Below are 27,004 nucleotides of genomic sequence, written 5' to 3'. Positions count from 1 at the left end.
CTCCTTATCAAGTCGCCTTTCTTCATCTCTTTGTATCATCGTATCAAGGCAAGCTACCTGAACATTTTGGAAGTTACAATAATTTTTAACACTTTCACCTTTTGCTGTTGGACCTTCCAAAGGATCTGGAAAAATCTTCATGTCAAGAACAGGGAAAGAACTTGTAAATAGCAGGTCAAGGTTGCCCACACTTCTGAACTTTTTGACTGGACTCGTCAAGTCTGTCGACGCGACTCGGCGAGTCAATGCGTATTCCACATATTCCATTGATTCTTCTGGATCAGTTCCCTCCAACAACTTCTCTATCTCTTCTAAGTCTTTTTCAGCATCAAAATTTTCCCCAGAAGATAGTAGAAATTTATTTGGATCTTTTTCTTGTAAGAGTGCAAGTTCTTTTTGAAGCAATTCATCATCCAAATCAATAGAGGAAACTTCTTTTTTTCTTATTTCTTCTTGCTTAATCTCTTGCATAGCCTTAAACACTGCTGATTCATCTCCTACCCTCAATGTTAGCGTGGACTCGCATACGTCTATCAATGCACATGCGGTATTCAAAAATGGTCTCCCCAAAATAATTGGAATTTTGGGGTCTTCTTCCATGTCAAGCACTACAAAATCCACGGGGAATACAAATTTTTCGACCTTTATGAGAAGATCTTCACAAACACCTCTTGGACGAATGATTGTCTTATGTACTAGATGGATCTTCATATTAATCGGCCTTGGCTTCGGTAAATTCAACTTCTCGAAGAAAGAGTATGGCGTTAGATTAATACTTGCACCCGAATCGGTCAATGCTTGAGTAGCAAGTATATTTCCAAATTGACAAGGAATCGAGATGCTTCCCGGATCTCCCTTCTTTTTTGGTAGCTCATCTAATACTAACTCCACGACTTCAACCATATCTTTTCTAGCAGCAAAGAGACCCTTAAGCAAGTTTAAATATTTAGGTGTTTAAAGCATCATTTCAGCAAATGGGATGTTGACTTGAAGGGCTTTAACATGTTCCATGAAAGTTCTGTACGCTTTAGTCTTTTCGTCAGGTATGGCTCGAATTGGAAATGGCAAAGGTGGCCTATAAGGCTTTAAGGAAACAACAGTTTTGTCATCAAACTTTGGACTCGTCGAGTCCATTAGAAGGACTCAACGAGTCGTGTCGGGTTTAGCTGAACTTGAATCTTCTATCTTTTCTGCATGCACCTTAGTTGAGACCTTTTGTGCAGGGGTCAGAGGAGTGATAATTTCCGCAAAACTAGTTGTTATAGCCTTCACGTTCTCCATTCGTGGATTATTCTCGGGTTTACTTGGAAGTTCACCTGGTCTTCTCTCGTTCACTTGTTGTGCAAGGTACCCTAGCTGTTTCTCAATGTCGAGAATAAATTCTTGCTGATTCCTAAGTATTGTTCTGGTCTCTTGTATGGCAGCATCATGGTCATTGTGTCTCTTCTCGGACGCAACTATAAATCTAGTAAACATCTCTTCCAAATCAGCCTTCCTTTCCGCAGCCGGTTCTTCCTTTTGATAGAAACCCCTCTCTTTTTGCTTGTATTTCTCTTCCTTTGCCTTTTTGTATTCTTCGTACAGGAGCCATTCCTTCTTGGGTTTCCGCTAATTTTCATCCTATCTGTCGCCACTAGAATAGAATACTTGCGCCTTCTTGTTTCCATTTTCATCCAAGTCACAATCTGTAGTTAGGTGAGGTCCCCTACAATTTTCACATCCTACCCTAATAACATGGATTGTTTGATCCATCTTTGTCATTCTCCCATCTAAACTGTCTAGTTTAGCCATCATTGTCGCCATGCCATCGTTAACCGTGTTCACTGCCCCCTTACTTACTTCATTTCGCGGGTTATGGTATTCTCTAGAATGTTTAGAGAACTCTTCAATTAATTCTTTGATCACCGGGGGTGCCTTCTTTGTGAGCGGGCCTTGCGAGTCAAGTAATTGCCTTGTTGTAACGTTAACCCCATCATAGAAGATGGAGACTTCTTGTTGGCTATTAAGATCATGGTGTGGGCAATTTTTTAGTAGACTTTTGTACCTCTCCCACGCCTCATAAAGGGACTCTCCGGGTTGTTGTTCAAAGTTAGCAATAGCCTTCTTCAACTTGGCTATTTTAGAAGGTGGGCAAAAATGGTCAATGAATTCTTCCTTCATCTTAGCTCATGTGGTGATGGATTCGGGAGGGAGTGACTTGAGCCAATCTTTTGCAGCACCCTTGAATGTAACTGGAAGCATGCGAAGTAGCTGGGTCTCGTGAGGCACATTTGGAACACTAAAGTAATCAGCTACATCATTGACTTCATCCAAGTGTTTATAGGCATCTTCGTGATGCTTTCCGTAGAAGGGAATCTCCTTTAGTTGAGCAAGTATGTGACCCTTTAGTTCGAAAGTAGCAGTAGCGGGAATTGCGGGTTGCACAAGTCCCGGGCCGGTATCGTCACGCATCTTCTTCTTCCATTCCCCCATGGGGACTTCATCGATGTTAGCCATGATAATGGTTAATTCGTCGCTAAAATCGGAGTTGTGCCCGAATGTAGGTTCTTCCTCCTCTTCGGTTTCGTATTCAGTGTCCTCTTTAATCGGGTCTTCTATTGCTATAGAGGCGCTAGAAGCTCCTGATTTGCTGCTTTTCTTCTTGTTGAAAACGGCTTTTAGATTCTTCAAAGGCGAGCTTTTTGAAGAAGTGGTTTCGCAAACGATTTTTCCTTTGTTCTTCTTTAAGGCAGACTCCAGATCTTCAAATGGAGGAACCAATGGAGTGTTAGATACTCTGGTCATGAAACAACTGCAAACAAAACAAGCAAAAACGCGTAAAAAGAACAAAAATAAAATAAAAACTAAACTGTCAAACAGTAGTGAACTCGCCGAGTAGCTTTGAGTGCACTCGGCGAGTTGGCTGTATGAAAAAGAAAAATTTAGACATAATTTATTAAAACGATTAAAAACCAAAAAATACTAAAACCTAACCTACTTACTGAATTACTAAAAATTTAACTTTGCGCAAGAAAAATTCACACAAAGGATCGATAAAATTAGGAATTAGATCTAATTTTTAAACCGTTCCCCGACAACGACGCCAAAAACTTGATGTGTGTAAAACCCAACTAGTTTTAATCCTACTTTTAATTATAAAATAAACATACAAAGGCAGTGGACCTATCAATTGTGGTAAAGTTAAATAAGTAGGGCATCGAACACAGGGAATGGAAAATTAAAACTAAAAGCTAATATTACCTAAAAATTAAGTAATAAAGGGGGTTTTCTCTAGTTTTCCAAGACTAGAAACTTACTAACTAATACTTAGACTAATTAACTAAAAACTAGATAAGCAAAGATTCAACTAAATTCAATAATGAAGGGAACTTCTGTTTAGTTCAACTCAATTGATCCTATGGTTGATATTATGGCAATAGTGCAATAGATTGATTTTTCTATTGGCTACCGATTCAAGTGATTAGATTCACGTTCGCTGCACTAATCCTTAGAGAACAAACTAACTCAAAGAGTGGCCAGTTGTCTAATTTAATTCAATTCACTAGATTATTTATTCGGGTTAATTAAGACTTGTAATGGTCAAGTAAATTGGTCTTTTAGTTAACCTCTTGTTGATGGTCATCACACAAGCTCACACGTGAATTTACCTATTTCCTTATTAATTCTAGTTTCAAATTCGCTAATCCTAGTCATATAATAAAGTGGTCACATAAATTATATGAAGTAACAATTAAGAGATGTTCATGCAGCTTAATTATCTTCCTATTAACAGAAAAATAGTTATCATTCACACATAAGGTTCTTTAACAAGCTAAAATCAACAAAATCAACAAAATCACCAATATTAAATCAATCTTATCATAAATCAAACCATAGTCTCAATATTGTCTCCCCAAACAGAAGTTAAAAGGTTTTAGCTCATGATTGGGGCAATTGACAACATAAAAACGAAATCTAACTGTCTAAACATGATGGAAAACAATAGATTGAATTAAGAATAATGAAAATTGCCTCTAATCTCCTTCGGAATTGGATTTAGGGTTTTATCTTCGTTCTCCAGGTTTCTTCTGACTGTAATTCACAGCTTGCTTCTCCCCATGGGTTCCAGAATAATTTGTGTCGATCTAAAAAGTCGTTTTTATAGATTCGCCCCGACTCGCCGAGTCCATGACCGACTCGTCGAGTCCTTTCCTTAATTCCCGTACACGGAAAGTCAAGGAGTTCTTAGCTTCTCGAACATTCGTATCGACTCGCCGAGTAGTCGACCCTACTCGCCGAGTACCTTATGTTTTTAGCATTTTTCTTCTTTGCTCAACTCCCAAGCTCCCAACCGCTTCTCCTACTTCCTTTTGCTTCCGAGCTTCGCTTTTGGACTATTCAAACACTTTTAGGTATCTTTTGTCCATGATATTCAATTAATTAGCTAATAAATGATAAAAATCTATACTTAATATAAGACTAAATATGCAAATATCAATAGGTGACCCGTAGATTTGACACTTGGAGTAGCAATCTTTTATGTTATCTTTTCAGTCTATGAAGTGTGTTTTCTTCACTGAACTTGTGGGTCGAAGGCACCAATACCGGCCCAATAGATTTTGTAATTTAGCTTAGAATGTTGATATTGATGGGTTTTGAACATAACAAACAATCCTTATGTGTGCATGTAACCCTACTTTACTTGGATCTATGTTTTCTCTAATTAAACATACAAGTATTGAACATCAAAAGGAAAAACCCTAAGAGGCATATACTATTAACGAAATTTATAATAAAAGATAGTAAACTTACCTTTCACTATTATGTAGTAATAACAATATGAATTCAATACTTCTTGAAGCTTGAGAGAAAGTGCCACAAGTGTAACACCTCAAATGGCTTACACCCAAACCAAGCAAGAGGATGAGAGAGGAGGAAAAGCTCTAAGAAATTCGGCTATTCTTCTAGGGTTTAGAGTGGTCGAAATCAGGAGGGGGTACAACCCTTTATCTAGTTGTGGTAGCCTAGAGCCAAAGCTAGGGTTTTAAGCAGGAAACCCTAATTCCCTAACTTAAGCCCTAAATAGCCCATGAACCCGCATCCAATAGGCCTTGGAAGAAAATTCTAGGGCCTTCGTATAAGTATTCGTCTAACCCTTTTAGGGAGGTCCAAGAGCCCAATTCCACAACTATCAATAGTTTGCTAAACAACCCTTGCACTTTCAATTAATACAATTAATCCCAAAATTAATTCCAATTAATTTCTGATTAACTATTAATTAAATAATATGATTTCTAATTAATATATTATTTTCATAATACATTAATAAATCATTTATTTCAATTTATCAATCAAATAATAAATTCAACCTCTCTCTCCGAAAGTAATCACGTCCAGTTGCTAGTATGAGGGCAACCCAAAAGGCATGTGCTACTATCAATTCAAGTATATACCAATTATAGTTATCGGCTTAGACACCTAATCCAACGGTCTCCCACTTGGATAAGTCTAATAAATATAGTTGCCAGTATAACTTCAAAATTGATTAGCAAATTCTAACTCTTAAAGCCGCTGGCAAACTTTGACCTACTCAGTTATTTATCCTATGATAAGTGATCATATAATCCTCCGTTCTTCAAGACATCATGTGGAAAAACGACGTGGAATAGAATCATTCTCATTGTCCAACAGTTTGTTTCCCGATTTCCGAGTTGTAACAACAAATAACTACTAATCGAACACATCAACTTAGTCCTGGCTGGGCCGACACTATAAGTCAACACCAAATCATTGAGGGGCCCAAGATATCGCTTTTACCGTTATGGCAAAATGAACAAATAAACTTTGACTTATATGCTCTTACTATTTACTCATCAAATCACGCACACCAATACATTTTATAACATCAAGTTACTGATGCATTTACGCATTATCAATGCACAACCAATTTGTAAATAACAACTCATATATCGCCATTTAAATATTATAAGATATTACCGTCTCTCCATGAAGTAATTCTCTGAGCATGGGTTAATCCACTACTTAAAATCCCTATTTTCAAGTACTCTCAAATGTTGCAACAAACCATTGTTATGTCTAAACACTTAGACAATCTACAACCAAATTCATGATAGTCTTGATTCACTAATTACTTCTAAAAGTATGATCGACCGTGGATATTCGAATAATTCGATTATTCTAGAAGTAAAACTTGGAAAATGAGACATAATAATAAAAAATTGACAAATGACAATAAACAATACTCATAAATAATTCTCTATTATTTAATCATCAAAAGTCAATTACATTTACTTTGTTACAAGTTTCTTAATGTCTATATAACTACTAAAACTAATATCATCCTTAAGACCAATGCTGTAACATCCCAAAAATACTAACATAAAATTTCATTTTAATTGTAGAAAAGGTATCATCAATTACTTGTTTCAAAACCGATACATTACAATCAGAGTATAAATCCCATAACAAAGTCAATTGCGGAACATAAAGTGTGAGTGTCATGCAGTTAACCCAACCTCTTCCTTTGTGAAACCAAAAGTACCTGAAACATAAACTGAAAACCATAAGCACAAAGCTTAGTGAGTTCCCTAAGATACATCATACGGATATACACATAGCACATAACGGGCCCCACCCACACTTGCATAACGGGCCCTGCCCACACTCGCATAACAGGCCCCGCTCATTAAGCATATAACCATATAATCATATAAATTCAAACATATGAGAAAATCACAAAGATAGTAGCATACTGCACAATCATCAAGCGTTGCCCACATACAAATCTTATATGCATAACCTGATACTAGCATATAGAATAATCATCGAGCCCCACCCATTAAGCATACAAACACATATTCATGCAACAGTCAGGCAGACATCTAGCACACTACATTGAAAACCATGGGTCGGCATTGGTGCCTTCGACCCGCTAAACATAGAGAGGAAACTCATGTTGCACTGCCGAATCCCCTAGATAAATCTTTGGCTGCTGGCTGACCGATCCTCGAACTATTAATATCAAACAACACCCTATCAACATTCACCAAATGGACACCAACGCATACATGGGGAATTCCGAACCCTAAAGGAGGCAACTTTATGCATCTAGAACCTCAGAAACACCAAGAAAGGCAACTCAAAGCTCCTGGAGTGGTATCAAGCCACTCCATCTCATCCTTGGGACCAAAATGACCCAAATCTCATATTTCTAGATCTAAGACATCAATCATCAAGTTCATAGTTTTTTACCTCAAACAAGTTGGAAATGAAGCCCATAATCCAGATCCGTGGGCTCTTCCTTGATCCCCATCCTTGCACCAAACTCCATCTTCATAGAAATGGACCAAACACACCAAAAATGGACACCATGAGCTCAAAATACCATCATGAAGGCTAAAGGATGATTTCTAGGGTTTTAGGGACTGAGAGGCTGGTAAAGAGGCCAACCCTAAGGACTTAATGTGTTTATATGGGGTCCAATGCCAAAAACTAGGGTTTCATAACTCCCCTAGTATTCCCTGCGTACTTCCTCATACGATCAGCGTACGAGGCTTCGCATTCCCGATCAGCCCTCAAACTACGCTCAGCATAATCCATACTACACCTACTGTACCCTTCTCCGCAACAGTATGCCTCGCGCACTCCCTAGGTACGCCCAATGTACTAGGGTTTCCCTTCAAACCCTACACATACCGAAGGCCATAACTTCTTCGATATTCATCCGATTCCGAAGATCCATATATCCATGAAAAATTAACAAGAAGCTCTATCCTTTAATCAAATCATACCCACCTTACCATATCCCGAACAAACATCCATTTTCCATAGAAGCCCGAGCTGATAAATTAATGAAATACCCTTTTACTCCAAAACACAAACCAAATACCCAGATTATCCAATATACATCATTCACCTCCAAATGAGCTCAAAACTAACTTCTTCAAGGATCCTAATTCTGCTGATACCAAATCCTTGATCACCACCCTGAAATAGAAACGATCTGCAATATGGTGTTGCAACTCTCTCCCACTTAAATTAGATTTTGTCCTCGAAATCATTCCTTACCAACCCCAGCAAGCCAAACAACCTGAGCAGCACGACAACAACCTCGAGCATACCATCGCATTCCCAAGGCAACCGAAACCAACCCTCACAGGGCTCCCCAACCTGTAGATAAATGAATCCTTTCACCACCTGAAAATAATCCCTTGAGAATTAACCACAACTACTCCACCTGAAATCTGAAGTCTTGAGATGGTCTGACTCCCTGATAGACCGCCCATGCTTAACCATTGCTGAATCCATCCCACTTAATTTCCCAAATGACTAATCCACTTCTAAAACTTGAGATTCCCATTAGAAAACATAATCACAGACCAATTATCCTTGTAGAACACTTATACTTAACAAAGGCTCAGATAATCCTTCGAGTAGGAGACTCATCCCTGCAACGGTTAGACTCAGACGAGAGTTACGCAACAGGATCAAATCATGTACTATGATATTATCCAATCCCAACTGCAAGTGGCCCAACATCTCCTCCGAATAACATGCTAATCCGCACACACAAGTTCCTAATTAATAATATTGTCTTGACTTATCTTGATGCCCTTCACAAATAGAACCAATCACAAAGGCTGATCTACCATCCAAATTGAATCCATTCATTACCATTGAACTCTTCCATCGATGCCCACTGCATATAGATATCTCGGTCCTCAACCCACAAAAACGAAATTTTTTCATAAAACACTCGCAATACCTGACTCGAGATCTTACTCAGAAACCAACCTGATATTCAACTCATAACCCGAGATCCACGGATCTACACTTGCATTTCACCCAAGACTTTCTGATAACGACAACCCCTTGTTAGACTGAGATATAAAGGTTCCCAAACCATCGTTAAGACTACCCGTCTCACATCTGGTCTAACCACCAGATTCCCAAGAGTCCAAATAACAAGGCTACCCATCCCATAAAATCCTCTGCGTCCCACACTGACCACCCACTTAATCCTGCCACTCGAGATCCAATACCTTAACCCAACAGTCACTACCCGGTCCCGCCTATATTGCTATAATCACACGGGTCCCACCCAACTATACCATGCAGCGACCTCGCCTACTGGTCCCACCCATCTAGAGCTACACATGCCCGACTCCGCCTCAGACCCTAATGCTCCTCAGCCCATAACAACAAGAAATACTCCTTAAAAATCCTGGCTGGCATGCCCATGACATGAACTGATTCCCCCGATATGCTCATGACTACCTCCAATGATAGTCTACCTCGAACTGGTGAATGCTACGATCCCATCACAGTTTCACAACACTCCTAACCAACCATGGTTACCTCCCATAGCCTTACCACATCCTAACCATCACAACCACACACCTTTTGAGCCGAAACCTACATCCAATCAGGTGTTCGGTTCATACTTCGAATTCCAAAGCCCTCAATCTAGGCTCAACCACAATACTGCTATGCATAATAAGGAAAACGCCGACCGATGGTTGAAAGTTTCCTGAACTCCCACTTACACCACCTCAATATAAATGGCCAGTTGAGCCGTCTCTCCTCCCAACCAAGATATGAAACTTGACCTAGTTCACACCCTTCCTGTCTTCCCAAAAGTTGATCAATTCTCCTCCACTTAGATTCGACGAAGTTCTCTCATCCCTTAAACCCGATGGGTTCCCAACCCATCAACCTCATATAGCATGATTGGCCTACTACCTGCGCTAATCGATAGTAACGTTCCTTTGTTAGCCAAATTTAATAATCGCCCAAATTCCTGAAATCCTGAAGAATACTCTTGAAACCTTAACTAGTCTGATAATCCAAATCATTTCCCATGATACCTTACTAATTCCTTAAGTTTTTATGCTCGCGACTGAAACCCACAACCCTTGCTAACTAGTCTAACCGAGTACAGTCCATGTGAAAATACAACTCCCTTAACACGTCCAATTATCAAACAACTCACGCAACTGATACCACCATCTTCCTGCTACCGCCCCTCTCCAAGAAACGATAGTGTTGGAACTCAAAAGTTCTTCCTGATGGGTTTTAGCCATAAGAACTTTCCTATGTGCGCATGCAAAACCCTAATGCTTGGATCTAGGCTTTCTAATTAAACATGCTTTGAATCCAATACTTCTAATAACTAATTAGGAATAAGAACAACACTAAATCAGATCTAGAATCATACCTTTGAATCTCTTGTTTGACCTTGTTGTCTTGGAGCTCTAGAGTCACAATTGTCACTCCTCTAATGGCTTACAAACACCAAATAACAAGGAGGATGATTTGGGAGAGAGGAGAGGGGAGGGAATTCGGCAAGGGGTTCTCTACTTTAGATCAGGTGTCGATTTCCCTTTGCCACATGGTCTATTTATACTTGTAGACTCCTTAAGGGTTACAACTTATACCCTAATTGGATAATCTTCTCTTAAAGCAATCCAAATCCATTCCTTAGATAGACTTGGACGATTTTAAGCTATCCTTTAGCTTCTAGAATCCGTCCACCCCTATCCAATATGGATTTACAGTCTAAAGTTTAACTATCAAGCAATTGACAGTTTATATCCTCTTATTTAATTAATCTCTTTAAGTCACCAAATTAATTCTAATTAATTCTATGACTTATATTAATCAAATAACAATATTATTATTCTTTATATTATTCCCATAATATATTAATAATATTTATTCTCTCTTAATAAATCATCCTATCAAGTTGCTATGGTGAAGGCAACCCAAAAGGACTATGCACAACCGGGTCAAATACTTGCCTAATATAGTTGCAGCCTTAGACACTATTCCAACAGTCTCCCACTTGGATAAGTCTAGTAACTATATGCACAAGTACAATTTGATTTGCAATCGTAGCTCTCAAAGACGCTGTCAAACTCTGATCTAATCAATCTTGTCCTTTAGATAAGGGATCGTACAGTCCTCTGTTAGATATCATGCTGACAATTCTATGGAATGATTAGTCAAGCATTTAGGTTTCTCGATCTCTAATTTATTTGACATAGAACTTAATCGAACACATCAATTCAGTTCTGACCGGGCCCGACACATAAGTCAAATCAAATCATCGAGCGGCCAAGATATCGCTTTTACCCTCTTGGGATAAAAGTTAGAGATAAACTTCGACTTATATGCATTTACTTATTCATTAATCAACTATAAACAACAATGCGTTTTATGACACCGAGTTACTGATGCGTTTTCGCATTATCAATGTACAATCAATTAACAAATAACAAACCATATATCTAGGTTTTAAGACTATATGATATTATCGTCTTGCGATCACCCTCTTATATCATATTCCATAAGGTGATTCCAGCAAGCACGGGTTTGTTCCAATGCTCAAAACTAGTTCATAAGCACTCATGAACGTTGCAACAACCCTTTGCTATGTCTAACACCATTTAGACAATCTACATACCAATTCATGACAATCTTCATTCATATCTACTTCCAACATATGAACGATTGTGGACAATTTGAATAATTCGATTATTCCTAATAAACTCAATTATTCTGGAAGTCAAAACATGCAAAGTGAAACAATAGTTAAACAATTAACATAAGACAGTAACATTACTCATAAATAAAACTCCTTTATTTAATCATCAAATGTTAATTACATTTATCTATTACATGTTTCTAATACTATCTAATCTATGCTAATATCATCCTTCAGCCCAATGCTCCTAGCATGCTGCAAGTGCTTAACCCTACTTAGTCCCTTCGTAAGCGGATCTGTTGGGTTATATTATGATGATATCCTCTTCACTATGAGTTTTCCTTCTTCTACACGATGTCTAATAAAGTGATATTTTCTGTCGATATGTCTTGATCTACCATGATCCCTCGGTTCCTTTGTCAAGGCAACCGCTCCTTCGTTATCACAGAAAATCTCCATGGGCTCCTTTATGGCAGGTACAACTCCAAGGTCACCGATGAAGTTCTTCAGCCATCTTGCCTCCTTCGACTCTTCGCTCACTGCAATGTACTCTGATTCGCACGTTGAATCAGCTACGGTTTCCTGCTTGGAACTCTTCCACGTCACTGCTCCTCCATTCAGGGTAAAGACCCAGCTCGACTGCGAACGGTAGTTTTCCCTGTCGGTCTGAAAACTGGTGTCACTATACCCTCGCACCTTCAAGTCATCACTCCCTCCGAGGACTAAGAACCATTCCTTCGTCCTCCGAAGGTACTTAAGGATATTCTTCACCTCAATCCAATAGGCTCTGCCAGGATTCCCTTGATATCTTCTAACCATGCTCAAAGTGAAGGCTACATCAGGGAGAGTACAAGTCATAACATACATGATTGAGCCAACTGCGGAAACGTATGGTACTCGGCTCATTTATGCTATTTTAGCTTCGGTACTCGGACTTTGAGTCTTACTCAACTTGGCATTACTTTGTATCGGTAATTCTCCCTTCTTTGAGTTTTCCATACTAAAACGTTTTAGTACCTTCTCTAAGTAAGTGTTCTGACTAAGTCCGATTAGTTTCTTACTTCTTTCTCTTACTGTCCTTATTCCCAAAATGTAAGAAGCCTCTCCGAGGTCCTTCATAGCGAAGCACTTCCCGAGCCAGGACTTAACTTCCTGCAGAGTCGGGATGTCGTCATAGTCAACTCTATTTGGATGCTTCGGATCCACAAACCCCTCTGGCTGAGCCATGTAAACATCCTCAGCCAACTTTCCATTAAGGAAAGCAGTCTTGACATCCATTTGCCAAATCTCATAATCATGAAATGCGGCAATCGCTAGCATCACTCTAATAGATTTTATTTTTGCAACTGGTGAGAAGGTCTCATCATAGTCAACTCCGGGAGTTTGAGTAAAGCCCTTCACAACCAATCGCGCCTTATACGTGTGTACGTTTCCATCCACATCGGTCTTCTTCTTGAAGATCCATTTGCACCCAACGGTCTTACGTCTGGGCACATTATCAACCAAATTCCAAACTTGGTTATCATACATGGATTGGATCTCGCTATCCATTGCCTCTTTCCATTTTGCAGACTCTGGGCCTGCCATGGCTTCCTTATAGCTATTAGGTTCATCAAGGTTTATTAGTGTATCGTCACTAATATACGTGTCCCCTTTGGTAGTAATATGAAAACCATAAAACTGGGGTAGAACTCTAACTCTATCGGAACGTCTAAGAGGTAAGGACTCGTCAATCGGTTCAACCGGAGTTTCCTCCTCGGGTTGAGTGCCAGCGGTAGAGGTTCCTTCATCTATCGACTCTTGAATTTCTTCAAGCTCGATTTGCCTCCCACTGTCTCCTTGGCCTATGCGTTCTCGCTCTCGGAAAACTCCTCTCCTCGCAACAAAGACAACATTGTCCTTCGGTCTATAGAAGAGATATCCAAAGGATTTATGTGGGTAGCCAATGAAAATACATCGCTCACTCCGAGGTTTGAGCTTGTCGTGAGTATCTCGTTTCACGAAAGCCTCGCAACCCCAAACCTTGATATGTGCTAACGAGGGAGCTTTCCCTGTCCACATCTCGTGAGGTGTTTTGGCAACCTTCTTAGTAGGGACTCGGTTAAGGATATTGGCGGAAGTCTCTAAGGCATACCCCCAAAAAGAGATAGATAGTGAAGCACGACTCATCGTAGAGCGAACCATATCCAATAAGGTTCGATTACGCCTTTCTGCCACACCATTCAGTTGTGGTGTCCTAGGTGGCGTCAATTGTGAAACTATTCCACACTCCTTGAGATAATCGTGGAATTCAAGACTTAGGTACTCTCCTCCTCGATCGGATCGAAGCATCTTGATTTTCCTGCCCAATTGATTCTCCACTTCATTCTTGAACTCTTTGAACTTTTCAAAGGTTTCTGACTTTTGCTTGATTAAATAGATATACCCATATCTACTATAATCATCGGTAAAGGTCACGTAGAAGCGGTTCCCATCCTTCGTGGTTGATCTAAATGGTCCACATACATCGGTATGTATTAGGTCCAATAGACCCTCACCCCTTTCACACGTACTTGTGAAGGGTGACTTAGTCATCTTTCCAAGTAAACAAGACTCGCATGTGTCATCTTCCCTAAGGTCGAATGACTCCAACACTCCATCCTTTTGGAGTTGGGCTATGCGTTTCTTGTTGACATGTCCAAGACGACAATTCCACAAGGATGCTTTATCCATACTAGTGGAAGAATCTATGTTTAAAACATCATTTCTTAAGTTATCAACAATCATAACGGTTTCATAAATTCCATTACATGGTATAGCTTCAAAGTAAAAGACACCATTTAGATAAGCCAAAATAGAACCATTCTCATTATTAAAAGAAAATCTAAAACCTTGTCTAAACAAACCATGAAATGAAATGATGTTTCTAGCCATTTCTGGCGAATAGCAACAATTGTTCAAATCTAAACATAAATTATTCCTAAGCACTAAAGAATACACTCGAATCTTGGTCACAGGCGACGATCTTCTGTTCCCCATGATCAGGTTGATCCTTCCTTGCTCCACATCCCTACTTCTTCTTAGTCCCTGCACATTAGAACAAATGTAGTAACCACAACCGGTATCAAGAACCCAAAAAATAGCATGATTAGAATCGTTAGATTTAATTGTGTATATACCTACGAAAGATGGCTTGATCTTTCCTTCCTTGATGGCTTGCAGGTACTCTGGGCAGCTTCTCTTCCAATGTCCTATCTTGTGGCAGTGGTGGCACTTTGCCTCCTTAGGGTTAGGGCAGGGCTTAGCGGGATCAACTTTGGTCCCACTAGAAGAGGCACCATCTCGGGCTTTAACCTTGCGATAGTTCTTAGACGAAGCCTTCCTCTTCTTTCCCTTTCCTTGACCAATAGCCAAGACAGGAGCAGCGGGTGGATTGGGAGTTGGTGCAACAGACTTGTCTTTGAAGTTGCTCTCAGCGACCCTCAAGAGACCTTGGAGTTTGCTTAGGGTGACCTCCTCGTTGTTCGTGTGGTAGGTCATCCTAAATTGATTGTACATCGGAGGCAAAGAGTGAAGCACCCTGTCGATCGCCAAGTCTTCCCCAAAGTCAACATTTAACTTGCGAAGGCGGTCGACATACCTTTGCATCTTTTGTAGGTGCACGGTAAGAGACTCTCCATGACCCATCTTAGCGGAAATCATGTTAGTAAAAATCTCATAACGCTCTTGTCTCGCGTTTAGGTGGTATCTCTCCAATAAGTCTTGATGCATCTCGTACGGGTACATGTCCTCGTAGGACTTTTGGAATTCGGAGTTCATGGTGGCTATCATGATGCAATGTACCTTCGTTGCATCGCGCTCATGAGTTTCAAAAGCGGTAATTTCGGCCGGAGTAGCGATTTCAGGGTTGATCTTCTCGAGCTTCTCATCGAGGAGATACTCCTTATCCTCATAGCGAGCAATGGTGCGAATGTATCTTATCCATTCGCTAAAGTTCAATCCATCGAAGGTGACCTTTTGGCAAAGGCTCATCAACGTGAAAGAACTAGCAATAGCGTTGTTTGCGTTCGACATCTTTAAATAGAAAAAGGACAAAGATAGATTAGAATATGAATCCCTAATTATCACCCAATAAGAAAAATTAGGGCTAGGATCCAACAACAACATTTACATATTAGAAAAGGGATGTCGTAATCTAACATGCAAATAAATTGAAGGTAAGTGAATGACGATTCACTAATTCTCCACCATAAAAACATAACTTTAAGTCCTAAATGTATTGAGAATTCCTAGGTTCGGATGAGATTCATTGAAACTATTCAATGGCATGTTTAAATCTCGATATGCCCCTCTTGTTTGTGACTGGGATACCGAGGATCACAAAGCGGGTGTGAATTACCATGCAAATTCACATGGTGCCTTCATTGTAATGATCACCTATTCGATGTGCCGGTAAACCACACACGCTCCATCGAACTATGATAAACAAAGAATCACCCTTTGCCACCTTTGCTTAGAACCAATTAGTGTGCCGGTTAACCACACACGCTCCACTAACTTCTTAGCAAGGGTGCAAAGTGTAATTTCATGGGATTGCATCAATTCACTTTTCCTAAAGTAACTAAGATTGGGAAATTTTAAAATGTGTGTAGTTACTTTGTATTACTTATTATACTTTTAATGAGAGGATGAGGTTGCCCTATCCTACCCGTTCGGCTAACGACCCTCCACCGATCAAGCAAGCGGTGGGTGTGAGTGTACACCCATTAAGCGCCATTTTATAGGCCGCAACCTTATACCCACCTTATAGATCGGCTTCGTGAATGAGGCCTACTAACGGTAAGACTAGCATTTAGTTATACATATATACATATTAATCTTGTAATATTATATTAGTATAGGGTTGTATTTTAAACTTTTAAAAAATCTAGGGTTTGAAATTTAAATTGTCTAAATTAAAACTTTTAATCACAAAACATAAATTTCAAAACTTGAGGACAAGTTTTAAACATTTAAAACATGGAGGATCAAATAAGAAATAATATCAATTAACAATTAATTCCATAATTATCCATATTTGATTTATTTAATTATTTCTTGCAAGATAATTACCAATTTAATCAAAATAATTAATTAATTATCACATAAGGAAATTAAATATTTTATTAGTTGATAAATATCTTTAATTAGATCAAGATTATAGTCATATATATCAAAAATCGGATTAAGATTGATCTAATATGATAAAGGTAAGTTTCCATAAGATAAGTATGAAAAAATCCCGAATCTGGCCTTTCCTGACGCTTGAACTCGTCGAGTTCCCAACTGGACTCGTCGAGTTAGGCCAACTCGTCGAGTCCACCATGGGACTCGTCGAGTTTACGACTCAGAAACACAAAATTCGAATTTTGCACACAAGTTTCAAACAAACAAGCAACAATTTAATAGAAACCAAGCTAAGCTTTGATACCACTGATGGGTTTTAGCCATAAGAACTTTCCTATGTGCGCATGCAAAACCCTAATGCTTGGATCTAGGATTTCTAATTAAACATGCTTTGAATCCAACACTTCTAATAACTAATTAGGAATAAGAACAACACTAAATCAGATCTAGAATCATACCTTTGAATCTCTTGTTTGACCTTGTTGTCTTGGAGCTCTAGAGTCACAATTGTCACTCCTATAATGGCTTACAAACACCAAATAGCAAGGAGGAAGATTTGGGAGAGAGGAGATGGGAGGGAATTCGTCCAGGGGTTCTCTACTTTAGATCAAGTGCCGATTTCCCTTTGCCACAGGGTCTATTTATACTTGTAGACTCCTTAAGGGTTACAACTTAAACCCTAATTGGATAATCTTCTCTTAAAGCAATCCAAATCCATTCCTTAGATAGACTTGGACGATTTTAAGCTATCCTTTAGCTTCTAGAATCCGTCCACCCCTATCCAATATGGATTTACAGTCTAAAGTTTAACTATTAAACAATTGACAGTTTATACCCTCTTATTTAATTAATCTCTTTAAGTCACCAAATTAATTCTAATTAATTCTATGACTTATATTAATCAAATAACAATATTATTATTCTTTATATTATTCCCATAATATATTAATAATATTTATTCTCTCTTAATAAATCATCCTATCTAGTTGCTATGGTGAAGGCAACCCAAAAGGACTATGCACAACCGGGTCAAATACTTGCCTAATATAGTTGCAGCCTTAGACACTATTCCAACACTTCCATGGGCAAACGTCGATCATGCCCAAACAGATGATAAAACCACTGATCCCTGACTTCACTGGAGAACTAACCTGCCAACCCTGACCAAAGATACTCGAAGCAATACTACTGAATTGATCCCGAAAAAGACCCGGAACAACAACGGAACATGTTGAACCCACTCAACAAGATATGACTCTCTAAAGATTCATCGAAGACTCCCGTCATGCAGAATGGCATATCACAATCCTTTATATTATAATCCAGACACTAGCAGAGAACCAACCCAAGATATAACTTACCCAAACCCAACAAAACTCCAACGCAATACAAATTCCCGATAACAGCCCAATAAAAGACAGAAGATGACCTGTCCGCATAAGCATCTGGAGAAATCCTGACTTCCTCCTCCAAAGTTACCTTGTCCATCCTAAGGACATGGTACAAAATTCCCCTTCGATCCCAAATGACAAGAACTAACAATAAGATCTTACAAGCCTTGGGCTCCCGATGCCCCCCCCCACCAATTGCCCAACCGCAATACCGTCCCGAAATGCCCTAAATGACCATCAAAGAACTCCAAAATTCCTTCCTTGGCTGAAGCCAAGACGACTGAGTTCCACTCCAAAATATCGTGGGTAATCTCCGATGAGATAAGCTCTCGCGTCCGTGCATCGATCGACTCAGTACCTGCCACTGAACCGGAACCAGAACTTAGGCCCCAATCCTGAGTGCTCAACGCCATACCGAGACGACATGCAATAGATCCGAATATAGAAAAGAATCCTTATCCCAAAGGCTTCTTAGATTCTCCAAGACTTTGCATGATTCGAATATGGATCCTGTGATTTCAGTAGTACGGGCCAAATACTACCTTCCACACCTATCCATACTTTCCTCAAGAATCCTACGAATCATCTAAGTCACCTTATCAAATCCATACACCAGACCCTCACGACCCAGGGCAAAAAAACCCACCGAAACAATCCCTAGGCTTTCCTAGGTTCCTGACCTCATCCTTCAATCAGTTGCTGAAGAACTGCTCATAATGCCAGTCACCCACTTACTGAATATAATCACATGCAACAAAGCTTAGATACTCCTTTAAGTAACAGACTCATCCCTAAAACGGTTGGAATCATACAAGAGTTGCACAATAGGGTCAAATCCATCACTCTAAGATTATTCAACCGTTGTCACATGTGACTTGGCATATTCACTTGGTATTTAACTCCTATCACCTAATAGTTCCACAAAGCACAAAGCAAGCAGCATTCGAGCAGTAGTACTCCCATCCCACACACACTACAACTCATACTAGGAGCTCCCACTCCCGCTACTGATTGCCTTACACATACAAATCATACCCAAACCAGCATCCCATGCTTCCTAGGCTACCATGCATCACATATCAGGCCAACCTATCACCGTCTAATCAAAACTAGCATGCAAGTCTACAAGCTCATACAATAGGCAAAAAGGCATCTCAAATTGCATTCTATTATGCAAAAACCGAGCAGATCCTTAGCCCTAACTAGCATGTGATTCACAGATTCATAAATCAAATCATAACATATAACATGTATGGGTATTCTGGGAAACTTACCTGAGCTCGGTTGATTGCATGCACCACACCCTTTCTTCTTTTAGAAAACTCCTTTTCTTAAATATATTTCTTTTTGAAAAACTTTACCAAATCCCCAGTTTAAGTTCAGACACACCCGAGAGTGTGCCCGAATCCCTCAAACCAAGGCTCTGATACCAACTTGTAACATCCCAAAAATACTAACATAAAATTCATTTTAATTGTAGAAATAGTATCATCAATTACTTGTTTCAAAACCGATACATTACACTCAGAGTATAAATCCTAGAACAAAGTCAAATGCAGAATATAAAGTGTGAGTGCCATGCAATCAGCCCAAACTCTTCATTTGCGAAACCAAAAATACCTAAAACATAAACTGAGAACCGTAAGCACAAAGCTTAGTTAGTTCCCCTACATACCTCATACCGATACATACATAGCACATAACGAGCCCCATCCATTGAGATATGGGCCCCACCCATAATCGCATAATGGTCCATGTCCACTGAGATACGGGCCCTACCCACACTCTCATAACATGCCCCACCCACTGAGATACGGGCCCTGCCCACACTTGCATAACGGGACCTGCCCACACTCGCATAATGGGCCCCGCCCATTAAGCATATAACCATATAATCATATACATTTAAACACATGTGAAAATCACAAAGATAGTAGCATACTACACAATCATTGAGCCTCGCCCTCCTATAAATCATATATGCATAACCTGATACTAGCATACAAAATAATCATCGGGCCCCGCCCAGTAAGCATACAAACACATACTCATGCAAGAGTCACGCAGACATCTAGCACACCACATAGCAAACCATGGGTCGACATTCGTTCCTTCGACCCACTAAACATAGTGAGGAAACTCACGTTGTACTGCCGAATCCCACACATAAATCTCTGGTTGCTGGCTGACCGATCCCTGAACTATCAATATCAAACGACACCCAATTGACATTCGGGTCTCAAACCAGGACCATAAATCCATTATTAGGGTAAATGACCAATTTACCCCTAATCTACTTTGGACCAAGAATTAGACCTAACCTAATAATCCAAAAGACCCAAGTACCAAAAACCCCTTATGGCCCAATTTATGGCTCAATTTTCCAAATTGGGCCTAAACGCATTAAAGGCCTTTCCAACATAATTATCAGCCCAAAACCTGAAGGCCTAATAGGTCCCAAGACAAATAAGCCCAAAAGACGGCCCACACTGAAGCCTATCATGCCAAACCCCTCCTTACTGAGTATACATGGCGTACTCAGCTGTTCGTTAAGCGTACATGTAATTTGGCTTGTACGTTGCGCGTACAGACTTGTACGCCCAGCGTACTCCTTTATTAAGTCCATTATCAACATTAAGCACTTAATTCTCAAGATAAGGAGTCAAAACCATAGAATTACTTCTTAAAGAACGTCTAGACCCATAAAGTCATGGACTTGATGACTTTGCATGCCTCAAAAGAACCCAAAATCAACTTAAAGCATTAAACTTTCACCAAATGGACACCAACTCATACATGGGGAATTCCAAACCCCAAAGGAGGCAACTTTATGCATCTAGAACCTCAGAAACACCAAGAGTGGCAACTCAAAGCTCCTGGAGTGGTATTTAGCCACTAAATCTCATCCTTGGGACCAAAATGAACCAAAACTCATACATGCTAGATCTAAGACATCAATGATCAAGTTCATATCTTTTTATCTCAAACAAGCTAGAAATGAAGCCCATAATCTAGATCCATAGGCTCTTCCTTGATCCCCATCCTTGCACCAAACTTTGTCTTCTTGGAAATGGACCAAAAACACCAAAATGGACACCATGAGCTCAAAATACCACCATGAAGGCTAAAGGACGATTTCTAGGGTTTTAAGGACTTAGAGACTGGTAAAGAGGCTAACCCTAAGGACTTAATGTATTTATATAGGGTCCAATGCCAACAATTAGGGTTTCATAACTCCCCTCGTATGCCTCGCGTACTCCCTCGTACGCCTAGAATACGTGGCTTCACATTCATGATTAGCGCCCGCATTACGCTTAGTGTAATCCATACTACGCCTTGCGTACCCTTCTCTGCAGCAGTACGCCGCGCTTAATAGGGTTTCCCTTCAAACCCTACACATTCTGAAGGCCATTACTTTTTTGATATTCATCTGATTCTTACGATCCGTATATCCATGAAAAGGTAACGATAAGTTCTATGCTTTAATCAACTCATACCCGCTTTAACATATCCCAAACGAACATCTATTTTCCATAGAAGCCCGAGCTGACAAATTACCAAATTACCCTTTAACTCCAAAATAGAAACCGAATACCCGGATCATCCAATATACATCATCCATCTCCAAATGAGCTCGAAGCTAACTTCTTCAAGGATCCTAAGCTCGCTGGTACCCAATCCTCGATCACCTCCCCGAAAATGGGAATGATCTGCAGCAGGGTGTTACAAATGCAACTTATATGCTGAACGTGCTTAATCTTACTCAGACTCTTTGTGAGGGGATCTATAGGATTCTATTCTGATGATACCCTCTATACGACGAGGTGTCCTTCTTGTACTTTATGTCTGATAAAGTGGTATTTCATGTCGATATGTCTAGATCTGCCATGATCTCCTAGTTCCTTAATTAAGGCAACCACTCCTTCATTATCACATAAAATATCCATTGGTTCCTTTATGGATGGTACAACTCCAAGGTCTCCTATGAAGCTCTTCAACCATATAGCATCCATTAATGCTTTGATTGCAGCTACATATTCTGATTCACAAGTACAATCAACCACTGTTTCCTGTTTGGAGCTTTTCCAAGTTACGACTCCTCCATTAAGGGTAAACACCCAGCCAGATTTAGAACGGAAGTTGTCTCTGTCTGTCTGAAAGCTGGTGTCATAATACCCAGTTACACTTAAGTCATCATTGCCACCAAGCACAATGACCCAATCCATAGTTCATCGCAGATACTTAAGAATATTCTTGACCGCTATCTAATGAGATCTACCCGAATTTCCCTGATATCGACTAACCATGCTCAAAGAAAAAGCCACATCATGGCGAGTACATGTCATACGTACATGATCGATCCAATGGCGGAAGCATATGGAATTCGACTAATTCTTGCTATCTCTGCATTAGTAGTCGGACTCTAAGTCTTACTCAGTTTGGTATTACTTTGGATATGCAACTCTCCTTTCTTGGAATTCTCCATGCTAAAACGTTTTAACACTTTATGCATATATGTACTTTGACTAAGTCCAGTTAGTCTTTTACTCCTGTTTCTCAAAATCCTTATTCCCAGAATATAAGCAGCCTCTCCCAGATCCTTCATAGCGGAACACTTTCAAGGCCAGGACTTAACTTCCTACAAGGTTCGAATGTCGTTTCCTATAAGGAGTATGTCATCAACATACAACACTAGGAAGGTTATTATACTCCCACTAGCTTTGACATATACATAAGATTCATCATCACTTTTATAGAAGCAAAACTCTTTGACTTTCTCGTCAAAGCAAAGATTCCATCCGCGAGAAGCTTGTTTCAATCCATACATTGATTTCTCAAGCTTACACACTCTATTGGGTGACTTAGCATCCACAAAACCCTCTATTTGACTCATGTAAACATCTTCAACCAACTTCCCATTAAGGAAAGCGGTTTTGACATCCATCTGCCAAATTTCATAGTCTTGAAACGCAACTATGGCTAGCGTAACCCTAATAGATTTAATCTTAGCCACTAGTGAGAAAGTCTCATCATAGTCAACCCTTGGGGTTTAAGTAAAGCCATTCGCAACCAATCAAGCCTTGGAAGTGTGCCCATTTCCATCCATGTCAGTCTTCTTTTTGAAGATCCATTTGTACCTAACTATATTATGACCTGGTACATTGTCAACCAAATTCCAAACTTGGTTGTCATACATGGACTTGATCTTGTTGTCCATTGCCTCTTTCTACTTGGCAGACTCAGAGCCCACCATAACTTCCTTTCAGTTAGAAGGTACATCTAAATTTACCAGTGTACTATGACTGATAAACGTATCACCATCTGTAGTTATATTGAAACCATAAAACTTAGGTGGCATTCTAACTCTACTAGAATGTCTAAGAGGTAACGGCTCGTCAATTGGTTCAACTTGAATTTCTTCCTCATATTGAGCGCTAGTATTAGAGGTTCCTTCATATTTTGACTCTTGAATTTATTCAAGATCAATAGTACTCCCACTGTCCTCTTTTCATATGAGTTCTCTTTCGCGAAAGACTCCTCTTCGTGTTATGAAGACCACGTTGTCACTAGGTATTTAGAACAAATATCCAAAAGACTTTTGTGGGTAGCCGATGAAAATACATCTCTCACTTCGAGGTTCAAGCTTTTCATGAGTCTATCGTCTAACGAAAGCTTCACAACCCCAAACCTTAATATGTGCCAACGAGGGAACCTTCCCTGTCCACATCTCGTGAGGTGTTTTGGAAACCTTCTTTGTTGGGACAAGATTAAGAATGTGGGCGGTAGTCTCTAAGGCATACCCCCAGAATGAGATTGAAAGTGAAGCTCGACTCATCATGGAACGAACCATGTCTAACAAGATTCAACTGCGCCTCTCAGCCACACCATTAAGTTGTGGTTTCCTAGGAGGTTTCAATTGTGAAACTATTCTCCATTACTTGAGATAGTCGTGGAATTCGATACTAAGATACTCACCACCTCATCTGAGCATCTTGATCTTCCTGCCCAATTGATTCTCAACTTCTTTTTTGAACTCTTTAAACTTTTCAAAGGTTTCTGGCTTATGCTTGATCAAGTAGATATGGCCATATATATACTATAATCATTAGTAAAAGTCACATAGAATCGATTTGCATCCCTTGTGGTTGATCTGAAAGGCCCACACACATCTGTGTGTATGAGATCCAACAATCCTTCACCTTTTTCACAAGAACCATTAAAAGGTGATTTTGTCATCTTTCCAAGTAAACAAGACTCGCACGTAACATCTGACTTTAACTCAAACGATTCCAACACTCCATCCTTTTGGAGTTGGGCAATGTGTTTCTTGTTGACATGTCCAAGACGACAATGCCACAAGCATGCTTTGTCTAAACCATTATACAAATCAATTTGTAAAACACTATTATCTAATTTTTCTACAACCATCACAGTTTGATACATGCCATCACAAGGTCAAGCTTCCAAATAAAATACACCATTTTTTAAAGCATAAATAGATCCATTCTCATTACTGAAATAATATCTAAAACCTTGTCTATATAAACCATGAAATGAAATGATGTTTCTCGTCATTTCTGATGAATAGCAATAATTATTCAAATCTAAACACAATCCACTACTAAGCACTAAGTTGTAAACTCCAATCTTGAAAAATAGGTGATGATCTCCTATTGCCCATGATCACGTTCATTCTCCCATGCTCCACATCCTTACTTTTTCTTAGCCCCTACAAATCAGAACAAATGTGAAAACCACATCCTGTATCAAGGATCTAAGAATAAGAATATGATGAGGTTTTAGATAAGATAATGTAAATACCTGACGAGGTTGGCTTCACTTTGCCATCCTTTATGTCTTGCAAGTATTTAGGGCAACCTTGTTTCCAATGCCCTTTCCCATGGTAGTAAAAGAAAGTAGCCTCCTTTAGATTCAGAGGCAGGAGGAGTGTCAGAATTAGCTTTTCCTATGGGTTCATTGCTTGAGGACCCAACTTGGGACTTTCCCTTCCAATTCTGTTTAGGAGGACCTTTTCACTTCTTCCATTTTCCTTGCCCTATAGCCAAGATAGGAGCAGCAATAGTAGGAGTGGAGGCAACACTTTTTCCCTTCATTCCACTTTCAGTAGTTTGCAACAAGCTCTGAAGTTGAGCCAATGTGTTCGGTTAGTTGTTCAAATGATAAGTCATGATGAAATGATCATAAAAGCTGGGCAATGAATGCAAGACTATATCAGTAGCCGATTCCTCATCAAATTTCACACTGAGCTTCAGCAAGCATTCCATGTATCGTTGCATTTGTTACAAGTGGCTACTGATGGACTCTCCATATTCCATCTTGTTGGTAGTGAGGGACTGTACTACCTCATACTTTTCTTGACGAGCTTGTTGGTGGTACTTTTCCACCAACTACTTGTTCATCTTGTATGGCCAGTAATCATCGTAGAACCTTTGGAGTCCAAGAGTCATAGTAGCCACCATGATGCATTCCACTTTGGTTACATCAATATAGTGTCTCCTATACTTACCTAGTTCTTCACGAGTACCTTTTGTTTCATCAATCTCGAAAAGTTACTTTTCGAGTACATACTCTTTGCCCTCGAAACATAGAGTCATCTTGATATTTCACATCCAATAATTATAATTGGTTCCATCAAAAGTAACCCTCGAGTAGATGTTCAAGAGTGAGAAGTTGTTGTTGGAAAAGTTGTGGTTGGAGGAACCAGAAACATCGTTGGGACCTGACATCTGAAAAGGAAGAAGGACAAGTTTTGGTTAGATAAGAATATTCCTCAATATAACACCCAAATGAAATATTAAGGCTAGGGTCCAACTAGATATTACACAACTTAGAAAATTGATGCCGTAATCTAATTGTGCAATAAATAAAGGTAGGTAAATGACGATTTACCAATTTCACCACGAAAATGAATTTTTAAACGAATTAGGTTTTTAATGAAATACCTAGATCTTTTGAGATTTGTTGACCTATTCAATGACATGTTTAATCTCGATTATGCTCTTTCCATTTGTGACTGGGATACCGAGGATCACAAACAAGATGTGAATAACCATGCAAATTAGCTTGGTACTCTCGATGTCACTTATCATCCAATTATTGTGTTGGTTAGCCACACGCGCTCCATCAATCAATGATAATTTACGAGACACCCATTGCCACCCTTTATTAGTCGATATTAGTGTGTCGGTTAACTACACACGCACCACTAGCGACTTATATAAAGTGTAATGTGCAATTTCATGGATTGGTATCAAATTCACATTTTTCCTAAAGTAACTAAGATTGGGAATTTTACAAAAGCCATTTAGTTACTTTATAATTTCATTATACTTATTAATGAGAAATATTTGTCCTATCAAACTCGTTCGGCTAACAACCCTCCACCAATCAAGGAAGCGGTGGGTGAGAGTGGATACCCATTCAACTACCATTTTATAGGCAGTGTCCTTATACCCCCCTTATAGATCGGCTTCGTGAATGAGACGTACTAGCGGTTCGCCTGACTTGTCGTATACATATAGTAAATATTAAACATTTAATTTTATATATAGTATAAGGTGTATTTTAAACATTTCAAAATACTAGGGTTTTATTATCTTTTAAATATTTTCGAAATTAAAACAATTTAATTTAAATTTAAAAGAAATTTATTTAATAATTATCTATTAATTAAACCTTTAATTAATTTATTAAATCAAATAAGGATTAGCCAATTAAATTAATCAAATAATTTAACCTAATCCATTCCCCCTAATTTTCAAAAAAACATAGGAGGGGATATTCAAAATTTATAATTATCCAAATAATCACATAAAGAGATAATTACCAAAAATAAGAAAACCCTATCATGAAACCCTAATTTTCGAAAATCACAAATCTTGGGGAGGAAGGAAAGGATTTCAATCCTTGCCATATTTTCGAAAATCCATAGGGTTAGGAAACCCTAATTTTCGAAACTTGT

At 39.2% G+C, this 27,004-nt stretch overlaps 1 non-coding gene across 1 annotated transcript; it reads left to right on the top strand.

Moving 5' to 3' along the window:
* Window positions 1-2,005: 2,005 nt before the first annotated feature.
* Window positions 2,006-2,112, top strand: LOC111876567 (small nucleolar RNA R71). Its single transcript, XR_002845037.1, has one exon. It is a non-coding gene; the product is annotated as a small nucleolar RNA R71 (small nucleolar RNA).
* Window positions 2,113-27,004: the final 24,892 nt, after the last annotated feature.

This window comes from Lactuca sativa, chromosome 9, assembly GCF_002870075.4.
Source record: "Lactuca sativa cultivar Salinas chromosome 9, Lsat_Salinas_v11, whole genome shotgun sequence".
Classification (NCBI taxonomy): Eukaryota; Viridiplantae; Streptophyta; class Magnoliopsida; order Asterales; family Asteraceae; genus Lactuca; species Lactuca sativa.
Note: the sequence above shows the minus strand (reverse complement) of the source record. Positions and strands in the feature narration are given on the sequence as shown.